General features: G+C 29.9%; 1 non-coding gene across 1 annotated transcript; it reads left to right on the forward strand.

Annotated features, from left to right (window-relative positions):
- Positions 1 to 1,511: 1,511 nt before the first annotated feature.
- Positions 1,512 to 1,582, forward strand: TRNAG-GCC (transfer RNA glycine (anticodon GCC)). The gene has a single exon. It is a non-coding gene; the product is annotated as a tRNA-Gly (tRNA).
- The last annotated feature ends 9,411 nt before the right edge of the window (positions 1,583 to 10,993 follow it).

Consider the following 10,993-nt stretch of genomic DNA (forward strand, 5'->3'; position numbering starts at 1 on the left):
ATTAACTCTATTTTTCAGTTGAATGTGGGTTTCGGTTCGTGGAATTATTTGAATATACTAGCTTGTTTTTTAGTTTACAAATGTTTTTATTATTATTATTATTTGAGAAATTTAGAAAAATGCATAAAATTTATCGAATAAATAAGCTGACGAATTCTAGTGCATACAGCCGTACAAGAAGTATACAGTCAAAAAATGTCAAATAATACGAGTGATTATTCATCTAAGCCGCAATTATAAATTAGCTAAAATATCAAATAACACATTTATAATAATAATAATAATAAAGCCTTTTATTTACCATTGCCACAGCTACAAACTTAATGCTAATTTAATATAGCTTACTTTCTAATTTATTTATTTTATCTACAATATTACTAATAATATTTAAGTATATGTTATAAGGAGATATATATTTTTTTCTCATATTCTAATTTTACATTAGCGTTGATTAATTGTTTCTTTTACTAATTACTTTATAATACACACTCACACTAATTATTTGTTACTATTCATTTACTTAATATTTTTCTTTTTAGTTAACTTTTATTCTAATTTTATTTATAAAATATTTTATTTTCTTATTTAAAATTTTCTAAATTATTTATTAAATATAACTAATATAGTTATCAGGCAAGGTCCCCATACTGGGTATTGGCCTCCTCCAAAGGTATGGCACTACATAGGTCTCTATGCAGTGCCGTTTGCTTTCAGTTGGTAACATTATTATGTTGCTATATCCTATCCTATCCTATATCTTATAAAACAAAGTCGCTTTTCGTGTCTGTCTGTTGTTTCTAACTCTTCTTCTTCTAAACCACCCAACGGATTTTGATGCGGTTTTCACCATTAGGTCGAGTATTTTTCATAGAAGGTTTATATATAGTTTATTATTTGTACACTCTTATGTAAATTAACATAAATACGATAAATGTGTATAAAGTCCTACCCGTTGAGACACTTTCGCGCATGCGCTGCTTTAATGGTAAGTACTACATGAAAAAAATGTACTGGAGTATTGTTCCTCTTAATAAGATCTACAAAAAGTCCGCGACAGCATATTCGCATTTTTTAAGAATAACGTGTAGTGATCATTTTTCTATCTAAAAATAATAATTTCAATATATTTTTTATTGTGAGGGATATTTTTCCATAATGGTATTAATCCTTATCCTTTAAAATACTTTATTATTTTCTACGTTAAACGAAGATACAATTTGCTTTTTACACTATTTCGAAATTGCGAATAGTTTTAGAGAAAAACGCATTTAATTGTTGACACATCCCGCCGTTCACACATCAGCTGTATGTTACTCAAGTTTCACTTGTCCCTTACTCACAGCATATAAATAAGTATATTAGCTACGTTGGCCATTTAATGTAGATCAAAACTGTCTCTTTACTGTTTTTCATTTTAATAAGTACTTAGAAGTTGTTACAATATCAAAAAATCCTTGCTGCGAAACGGCTCGCCACTCGCCGTGCGTCCGCCGCGCCCGCCTGCCTTACACGCATCGGTGGTTCAGCGGTAGAATGCCCGCCTGCCACGCGGGCGGCCCGGGTTCGATTCCCGGCCGATGCATTCTATTTAATTTTCCTCACAGGCAGCCACGTAGTGCTTGCTTTTCATCAGGGACAGAATACCCTCTTCAGCATTAACCACAAACTCAAAAAAAAAACCCGCCTGTCTTTATAGCAATGAAGATTTAGATGCGTTCGCACGTATTGGATGATTTCAGTTGAATGTATTATTTCAACGCGATATATTTGGTTTCATATATTTTGTAGTAGTTATTAGTAGGTAGGTTTTTGTTTATAATTTCTTCCGTTTAAAAATAATCATTTAAATATATTTTAATAAGTATGTACTTGAAAAGATTAGTAGCACAGATTTAAAATTACGGTATCTACTAAAAAATCCTTGCTGTATAAAACAATTGGAAAATCCTTATTGAAACTACGAAAATGCGGGTTGCATTAGGGTTTAATTAATTTTCACATTATCTTAAGTGCTTTGCAAACATACATTATATGAATAATCCAGTAATAAAAGCGGGCGGTCGCAGCAAGAGGGTCGCTAGTCTAATCTAAGTCTTATATAATAATCTATATATATAAAAGGACTTGTCCTCACTGACTGAGGTAAGACGCACGCACAGCCGTAACCGCTGATGGTAGAAACGTGGAATTTGGACAGATGTTTACTTTCGTAATCTGGACATCCACTAAGAAGGGATTTTGAAAAATTTTAACCCTAAAGGGGTGAAATAGGGGTTGAAAGTTTGTATGGAAAAAAAATTAAATCGGCACCGATTTTTATAAAATTTGAAATTTAGATTTTTAAAAGTATTTAATTGTACACGTGTTTCATCGTTTTCTAGAATTCTCCCCCTAAGGGTACAAATAAGGGGTTGAAAGTTTGTATGGAAAAATCTTTAAATGGCCACCGATTAGAAACCTAGACTCTTAAAAGTATTTAATTGAACACATGTTTCATGGTTTACTAGAATTCACCCCTAAGGGTCCAAATAAGCAGGCGAAGCTGCGCGCGCACACTAGTTTAATATATAATAATCAAAGTTTTTTTATTTTTTTTTATTATTTTTATTATTCTTTTTTCTTTTTATATCTAATAGCACATTTAACAGATGCATATTTAAATTTAAAAAATATATATTTTTTAATAATTCAAATCAATTTTTAAGTTATTTGAAGAATTAACAGTCTTTTCGGACGTCTAACACAAATATTTTCAGTGTTGCAATATTTAATTATTACTTTTCACTGCTTGTAAGGAAAAAAATATGAAAGGCAACAGATATACAATAACTGAACATCAGTCAAGTCACAAACAAGATTGCAATGTAATCAATCAGAGGGAGCCTCGTCGGCGATTACTCGAGTGACGTCACAGCACTGCCTGGCCTCACAGCGATATAGGAACACTGTACAAGTGTACAACGTACACTAAGCTGTGTTGTTTCAAAAAAATATATATACAAGATATTTTGGTTGTTATAATAGAAGCGTAGAAATTAAGTTAATTATTCTTATTTTATTAATCTAAGCCCGTATCTGCTAAGGCTTAATAATTTATTTTAATAATATGTAGGTAATATGTTTATTATTATAACATTTGTATCTTCTATTGCTTTATATGCAATAGAGTCTAATCTTTTTTAAAAGCTTATATTTGTACTAAACATATTTTGTTTTTCTTAAAAAAAAAAGGTTGCATTGAATTTCTTCACATAATAATACTCTTAAAACATTCAAATATTTGAGTCGAATTTGTGTAATATAATACATACGCACTATCATTACTGGTGATGTTCTCGCACAGTGAATATTATTGGGCTTAAAAAAAGAAAATTTATAAAAGGGATACTTAAGTCCACCTAGTGACGTAAAGGCGGACTATTATTGTTCTTTTCCCTTCAATTTAAAGTTGCCGCAAGCTAACTCCGTATCGGCGCTTTCTCCACAAAAGCATAGTTAGTAAAATTAAAAGTTAAGGGGTTCATTTTAACGAGGTTTTTTTTAATATCGGGTCGCATTTTTAAAAACAATGAGTCATGGATGAAGCATGCAAAAGAAAGATTACATCTTCAATCTATAGAAGGTAGAATAGTTTTTTACTACTTATCCCATATATAGTAGGTTAGACATATAATATATTATCAAGATATTCGATTTCACTTGTTTTTTTCTTCCTATAATAAAATATTCTATTTTTCTGACAGAACCTTCCGTTAACATTTTTATATACTTGCTTTGAAGCTATGACTAAAATATTTTCACGACTCACTTCTCGTTATACTCCTACAACGCCTCTCTTATCATAATAGGCATTTAAAGCCTAAATATAGTTTCCAAGTAAATTACTAATACTTGATAATATCAGTTAAGGAGAACGAAGGACAAAAATTTCAAAAATCTTTTGCTCTTCGAACGATTCACATTCGACTCGTTTAAAAGTAAATTGCAAAAATGATGCGCAGAGACTCAGATTTGACCTACATTCGAAATTACGCATTATATGACTGTAAAATATAAAGTGCTCTTTTAAATATTTAAATATAATTATCATGACGTTTTTAAATTAAAGTTTAAATCTTTTTAGACAACTTTTTTATAATTAAAAAATATATATTTATCAGCAATGTGGTTTTGATGGATAAAGTACCATTAGAGCTGGAAATGGTTCCTTAGCTTGGATTTGATTTAATTACATGCATTTTATACGGTGGCATTGGGTTTAGTTAAACATTTAAATTAAACGAGGCAACTTAACGAATAAAACATATGACAGTAGAAAGAAAGATTAGTAAGATCCGCTTGCTTGCAACATGGAAGCCAGCTTGTTTAAAAATAATGTTTCCAAATTGTCAAATGCGAATATTTAAATTTATAACGCTGTAAAATATTTTTTTAGATTATTGTATAGCTTAATTTAATCAATAATTAGTACGATACTTACTAAAATTTTATTTACGAGTCTTATGTTTCGTGCAACCTTAGATTTTATTAATCGCAATATATTATATTGTTAGAGTTTGGTAGCATTTGGCAAAATAAGATTGATGGACAACGAGACAATTCTAATCAACTGGGACGAAAGTGGAAACCCTTATAAAGCCCGTAGCAAATTGATTGCTGCGGCGAAAGCTGAGTGAACTGATTACATCGCGAAACAAATAAAATTATACTTTTGTATTGCTTCCTTTCATTATTTCTAAAACAATCAAAGAGCAATGTAAAATATTGTAGTTCATTTTTATATTTGATTCACAGCTTATTTAAAACTTATGTTATTATATACGGCTGTGGGAATTAAAATATTTAATATTTTTTGTTTTGTTATGTTTTGCTATGATGTAGGAAATGAACTTGCTACCTCTTGCGTAAGAGTATGATGACCCAGCTACAAAGTCAGCTACGTATCTATATTTCCATAGATATGTATATACGAGCCTGTTTCCATTGCTCAAGTTTCAGTACACAGACAAGCTACTTAGTATCAAATAAGCTGAGGTCAAAGAGAATCCCTCTAATATTTGATACGGGTCTGACATAAGTTTTACTTGAATCCTACATTTTACGGCCCTTACCGTACGTAACGTACCTACCTATATTTTTTTATTTCGTGCAAACTTAAAAGTACATGAAAAATATATTATCTTTATTATAATTTAAAATATCAAAATTATTAAACATACTCAAGATATCTTTGAAATATATTCGAAATTTTATATTTTGATGTTGATTTATTAATACAAAATGGTCTTGAAGCTCACGTTCGCTTGCATGAACATGAGCTTTTAAGACTCGCATAAATATCACGGTGAGAAAATATCGTACAATTTATATTGTCGAGTGACACCAGCTTTACAGTAATAAAGACTTCTATTTGTTATCTAACGCTTCCATCACAACCCTTCGCGTCCCGCACGCTACACGTCACTGGAGATGAACCGAGAATGGTTATACGTATAGTATAGCCAAAGCTTTAAGTTAGAATAAATTACCAAATCATACGAGTTTCCTTTCCTTAATTTGTAATTTGACTTTATAATCTTGTGTGCAGGTATTCACACAGAAAACTTATATAATTATATATAAGAAAGGTAAACAGAGACACAATATATTTTAATTAAGGCTTAGGTACCTACTATGTAAAAATTGGTTCGTATTTGTACTTCTCAATAAATCCTATAAACAATGCTTTTAGCTGTAAAAAAACTGAAAACACATAATTCGCTAAATTTAAGGGCCACTGGGACGCACTGCTATCCTCAGCAGTTTGTGATTCAAAGGAAACACCATTAACAACAAACAAAAGGCTCACAGCGTCTGGTGGAAGTTTCAAAGTACACAAAATCTAAAGGAGTTGAAGCGCTTTCATAACAATCCACATGTTATGTTCCGACGTACATAGCTATCTACATACTCCTATACTGTGTGTCGCGCGACTTGAATTAATTGAGTAGACACGGAGTGATAAGTAAGTGTTTAGCTTATATTACAGCAACATTCATTTAAATTACAAAATTGTATCGTCAAGAGGTATTATGTACTCATTAAAATATTAAATTATGAAAATTAAAGGAACAATACATAACTATCCCTTAAATTATTTAATATAATATATCTGATTTTATTCTTGCATTATCTGCGACATCCGATAAAGATAAATAGTATGTTGTTTTATATCTTTCCGTTAATCTTTTTCTACAAAATGGCGTCGTTTATCCAATAATATGTTATATGTGTGCCTAAATTATATGTATTTAAAAAAAAACAGTACCATTTAAAGAGAAAATATTTTGCAACATAGAATTCAGGATTTTTTAGGAGTCTACCACTAAATTGAAACGGAAAACGTCAAACCAGATGCTATCAGGGAACTGGCGTCTGTCAGTTAAAATAACTGACCGTAAGTGAAACTTCATAAAGCCAAGTAAAAAACTATACTAACTCTTCTATACGTCGATCGTAACGTGTAAATGTCAAATATAATAAAGACTAATCAAGTAGGAATACGAGCTAATTTACATATTAAACAATGATTTGTCTTTACGCGGATAACAAACATTTAGAGAGTATTAAGAAGATTATGTAACATCCACGTTGATTTTAAACATAAAATGTTGATGCTTTTACAGTATAACAAGGTCGTAGGCGGCACCCGTGACCAGTCACACGGAGCTTTATTTGTAACAATATACAAAATTTTCATGATATAACTGAGACAGAGCTTAGTGCCTGAGTAACTTAACTTAATCTAAAAACACAAAAAAGCATTAATAGCAAAAAAACTAATATTATTTTAGGAAAATTAAGATTAATATCATTATCTATATATATAAAAGGACTTGTCCTCACTGACTGAGGTAAGACGCACGCACAGCCGTAACCGCTGTGCGTAGAAACGTCAAATTTGGACAAAAGTTTACTTTCGTAATCTGGACATCCACTAAGAAGGGATTTTGAAAAAATTTTAACCTAAAGGGGTGAAATAGGGATTCAAAGTTTGTATGGAAAAAAAATTAAATCGGCACCGATTTTTATAAAATTTGAAATTTAGATTTTTAAAAGTATTTAATTGAACACATGTTTCATCGTTTTGTAGAATTCTCCCCCTAAGGGTGCAAATAAGGGGTTGAAAGTTTGTATAGTTTTTTTTTAAATCGGCACCAATTTTTATAAAATTTAAAATTCAGACTCTTAAAAGTATTTAATTGAAGACATGTTTCATGGTTTTCTAGAATTCTTCCCCTAAGGGTGCAAATAAGGGGTTGAAAGTTTGTATGGAAAAATCTTTAAAACGCCACCGATTATTATAAAATTTTTAATTTAGACTCTTAAAAATATTTATTGAACATGTGTTTCATGGTTTTCTAGAATTCACCCCCTAAGGGTGCAAATAAGGTGTTTAAAGTTTGTATGGAAAAATCTTTAAATCGCCACCGATTTTTATAAAATTTGAAATTTAGACTTAAAAATATTTCATTGAACACATGTTTCGTGGTTTATTAGAGTTCACCCCTAATTACGCAAGCGAAGCTGCGCGCGTCCGCTAGTAACAATATAATGAAACAAGGGTAATTAAAATTTCAATTAAGAAATTCAATAGAACAGTTCATAGTATATTTTAGCTCCGAGTTAATACCACTTATAAATAATAATAATAGCTCAATTCTATTTAACAAGTCTCTTTGTCTGTCATTTATATAAAGCTTAACTTACAATGAAATAATTATTACGACGGAATAAAATACTTTACATATAAGTACAGCTATATTATTTTAGCACACAATATGTTTTTAACGATTCACCTCTTCTCGTATCGTCATGCTAAATCTTTACTTCAACATATAAAAAAAATTAAGTATAAAATGAAATTTCATACAATTTATAATTAATAATTTTAATAGTGAAACTATTTTACCATAACACAGGCGAGTCTAGGGTAAGCCAACGCAGTAATACACAAGGATTAGTAGTCAATACAATTCATCATTCATTCAATCATAGAGGATAGAGGGATAGCTGAATTGGAAATGTATGATTCGAAGGATCACCTTTATTTTCCCGTTTTGTTGAAATAGATTTTGACAGTACACGGTTTGTATTTTAACGTGTCTGTTGAAAATAGTTTATGAAATATATTTTATTATGTTTTTGGATTACATACAGAATTAAACATTATATTTTTTCTCATATGAGTAAAAAAATACGTCGTTTGGTTTTTTCATACTTTATTTTACAATATTAGGAATAGAATTTGAACTGTTAATAATAATATATGATATTTTATATAAGTCTACTAAAACCACTTTAATTAAAAACAAGACTTAATTTTTTATTTCTATTACACTAACGATCTAACGTGATAGAGTGCAAAGTCATAACTAACATAAAGGAAGTAATAAAACTATAACAACGTTAATGTTAAATATATTTAGGTTGTTTCCCGATAGAGTGCCAGGAAAGTTGGCTGGGTTATCACTTTATGGTAGTCACTAGCAAGTCATAACAAAATGCTTGAAAAATTGATATTGTAAGAAAGAAAAATGACTGAAACGCAATCTGGTATTTACTATTCAAAATTAGTTTATAGTAATTTAAGCATAATCAGAACTATATTTATGGCGTCGACAATCGTATTTTCTATATATTTTATCAAACAAATGCTTTAGCGAGCGCAAACCAACAGGCGAGGGAACCAAAAAGTGAGAAATATCTTAATAGAGGTTCCCTCTGTTCCTCCTATATGTGTCCATACAGTGTGAAACGAAGTGAAAAATTTTTTTTATAAATGAATAGAAATATTTTTAACTACTAACATTCCAAAAACCTAGGCGAGACTGAAATGCGGAATATCGTATAGTGTAGGAATTGCTTTTACACCAGAAAAATACGCGAACTTTTGATACGAACGATGCTGTATGTATATGTATGGGATGCTGTAACTGAAGATTACGAAGTTCTGTGGAATGGTACTAAAAAGGATAATGTAATTTTGGTACACGATGCGACACTTTGATAATTAAATAATTATCAGAAATAATAAAAATAATTTCTATAATTCTTACTCATTTATACAAGTAAAATATTATTATTATTAGGTTAGTTTGTAGATAAATACATGCGTGTAAAAAGATAATTAGTAATTATATTGCTTTAATTGGCCAATAGTTTGTTAAATGCTTAAATTCTCTTGAATATCAATTAGCCCTACTCATATAATAACTGTGCGAATTTGTGAGGATGGATGTTGGTTTCCCTTTTAAAAAAAATAGTTTATATATCAGAATAATATACATAAGCTACAATTTTAAAGTAAAGGTTTTAAAATCTGCATAAAAATAAATTATACTAATTGTAAGAGGTCAAGTTAGTCTTTTCAACTGTATTTATACCATTTCTACGATTTATATTGCCAGCGAAAAATATATAGGACCGTACTCAGATGGTGCTATAAAGACTATTGAATTTAACCAACTTAATCCAACAAGCGCCAGATGTGGCTCTCTTAAAGAAATAATCACCCATTTCCTTATTTACATTATTAACATTGAGCCCGGATGATGGTGTATTTGTTAAAGGGAAACATCTTATTAGAACCGGTTTTATCCTCTTCATTACAAAATATTTTTAGTTTTTTTTCAATTTCATGGACGAATCCGACTTGCACTTGACCGGTTTTTTATTTAGGTACTTATTTAAATATGAAATCTATACTAATATAATAAAGCGGAAGAGTTTGTTTGTTTGTTTGTTTGTTTGTTTGTTTGTTTGTTTGTTTGTTTGTTTGTTTGTTTGTTTGTTTGTTTGTTTGTTTGTTTGTTTGTTTGTTTGTTTGTTTGTTTGTTTGAACGCTAAGATCTCTGGATCTACTGGTCCGATTTTCATTGTTTTTGTTTTGTATGAAAGCTGCATTCTTCAGAAGTGCTATAGACTATATAACATTACATTACACATATAAACTTATATATTTTAAAGTACATTCTAATTTAACATGCAATTTATTCTGCCATGTTAATAACAACCGTCGCGTCGCTACGCAACCGTTACCGCGACATTTTGGTATATATTCATCGTTATGAAAATAAATATAATAGTCACTCTTAGCATTTTATCTAGATTGAAATTATAGTTTACTGTATAACATTCTAATAAATAATTAAGGAGATGTCACTGATTCGAAATGACCTAGCCTACGGACGGCATAGTATGAGTATGTCCGACGCGAACGGGCAGATGACGTTGACGGTTTTATAAATTGTTATATATTTTCGAACTATTGTAAGTGTTTATGTAATTATTTGCTGTTTATAATTAATTTATACTACACTTTGGTTATCTTCTTATTTTATTTGATATTGCCCGCTAAAATTATTCTACTTAATAGAGAGAAATGTTTAGTTATTTCGTAGAGTCGATATCTATGTACGCACGCACGGAAAACTTTAGGTACTTTTTCTAATATTAAGAATACCTATCCTTTAGTTACTTTTAATCCTTTTGTTGGTTTATTTCAATAACTCGGATAATTTTTTCTAATAATGTGTATCTACTTATTATTCTTTTTGATTGTTTAAGCTTATATTTTCTTACTAATTCTATTGAAAATTGAAAATAATTTCATGAATATATTTAATAAATATTCTTATAGTGGAAGCAGGCGTAGCCGCGTCCGGGTCCACTAGTAAATAATAATATAAAATACGTTGTACAAGCCATATATTTTGTGCACAATAATTCTTTTATAATAGTAAATATAGTCTATAGATATATTAAGTTTTCATTTAATTGTATTTTAATAAGGTTTTTTTATTTAATTACCGTGTTAAACATTATTTGAACTCTGTAAATATTGAAAGCCTGATTCGTAATTTCTTTAAGTGTCCCATTAGAACTCGCATAAGCGTAAATAATTTGTGAAAATATTTAAATTGATGTAGACGTTACCGTCACCGCAATCAGA

This window comes from Heliconius melpomene, chromosome 15 (assembly GCF_056956725.1).
Source record: "Heliconius melpomene rosina isolate 202511_hmr_F chromosome 15, ASM5695672v1, whole genome shotgun sequence".
NCBI classification, from domain to species: domain Eukaryota; kingdom Metazoa; phylum Arthropoda; class Insecta; order Lepidoptera; family Nymphalidae; genus Heliconius; species Heliconius melpomene.